At 42.9% G+C, this 1,574-nt stretch overlaps 1 protein-coding gene across 3 annotated transcripts in view; it reads left to right on the plus strand.

Annotated features, from left to right (window-relative positions):
- APBA2 (amyloid beta precursor protein binding family A member 2) overlaps positions 1 to 1,574 on the plus strand; it is a 179,199-nt gene that overhangs the window by 100,728 nt on the left and 76,897 nt on the right. The gene's annotated exons all lie outside the window — the stretch shown is intronic.

Genomic DNA, 1,574 nt, shown 5'->3' on the forward strand with positions numbered 1-1,574 from the left:
TAAAAACTCCCTCACAGACAGTGCCGTGTGAGCTGGTGCATTGTCGTGATGCAAGAGCCATGAATTGTTGGCGAAAAGTTCAGGTCATCTAGCTTTTTCACGCAGCCTTTTCAGCACTTCCAAATAGTAAACTTGGTTAACTGTTGTCCAGTTGGTACAAATTCAAAATGAATAATCCCTCTGATATAAAAAAAAAGGTTAGCAACATCGTTGCAACAAGTCGCAAACTTAATTATCATGCCTCGTAGTGTGTATGGCAAGTAACACAGGTCATGACGTTTTTTGTTTTTTTAAAAAATATTTTATTGGGGAATTGGGGGAGGGGAACAGCCAAGTTGCTGTCCTTTTGTTCTTCAGTTTAGTTGTGGAGGACGTCGCTTCACTGGCCCATGTTGGTATTATCATTGCACTCTTCCCGGGTTAGGCAATTGGTTGCCGGCCTCTGGACGGCCGCTCACGGTGGCTCTTGGCAGCTCACTGCAGCCTATGCCGTCACCAACGACTCACAGCAGCCCAGCTCCAGGTCGAGCTGTTGTTCACCATCTTAGCTGTAGAGGACAATGTCACTGGCCCTCATGTGGGATCTGAACCAGGGACCTGCTGCTCAGAGCTGGCGTCCCAAGCCAACTCCTAACCAACGTGCCACTCGGCCGGCCCCATAACGTTTTTAAAACAGCTTTTTATTAAAGTAGAACATAAATGGAAAAAATACAAAAATCCCAAGTGTGTCTTGCCATGAATTTTCTCAAAGTAAACATATCCATGTGAAGAAAGAAATCATCCCCAGAAGCCAAGAAATCCCCCAGCGTCCCCTCCCAGCCACAGCCTCCCATCCCCAAGGGCGACCACAATCCTATCACTAGATATGTTTGCTAACTTGGGGACTTTTTTCTAAATGAATTTCTGCAATGTGTACTTGTTTGTGTTTGCTTCTTTCACTCAGTGAGCATCATTCACGGGGATTGAGCATGGCAGTAGTTCACTGATTGTCACTGTTATATAGTTTGACGTTGTAATAATTTACAGGAATTTATCCATTCTACTTTCGATGGACCTTTGAATCTTTTCCAGTTGATGGGCATTTTGGCTACTGGGAACATTCTTACACACTTGCTGTGCATGTGATGCATTTCTGTTGAGCATATATGCCTTGGGATGGAGTTGATGGGTCGTAGGATTTGGGTATTTACATTTTAGTGAGCAGTACTGATCACTTCGTGTTGTAACAAATTAAACTCCCACCTGCAAGTTTAAGAGTTCCGCATTCCACATCCTTGCTAATAATTGGGGCTGTCAGTCATTTTTATTTTATTCCGGTGGGTGTATAGTAGGAGCCTCTGGTTTTAATTTGCATTTCACGGAAGACTAATGATGGTCAGTGTCTTTTTGGGGCTACTTTATTATGCTTTTAGATATCATCTTTTGCTCATATTTTGTTGTTGGCTTTTCTTTGTCTCTGTTTTGTACAATGACTTTCTATATCCAGTACCCAAGACTTTTGTTAGATGGATGTGTTGCAAATACTGTCTCACACCTTTCCTTCTTACTTTCGTTGGTGTCTTGGTGAAGAGAAG

Source organism: Hipposideros armiger, unplaced genomic scaffold (assembly GCF_001890085.2).
Source record: "Hipposideros armiger isolate ML-2016 unplaced genomic scaffold, ASM189008v1 scaffold_617, whole genome shotgun sequence".
NCBI classification, from domain to species: Eukaryota; Metazoa; Chordata; class Mammalia; order Chiroptera; family Hipposideridae; genus Hipposideros; species Hipposideros armiger.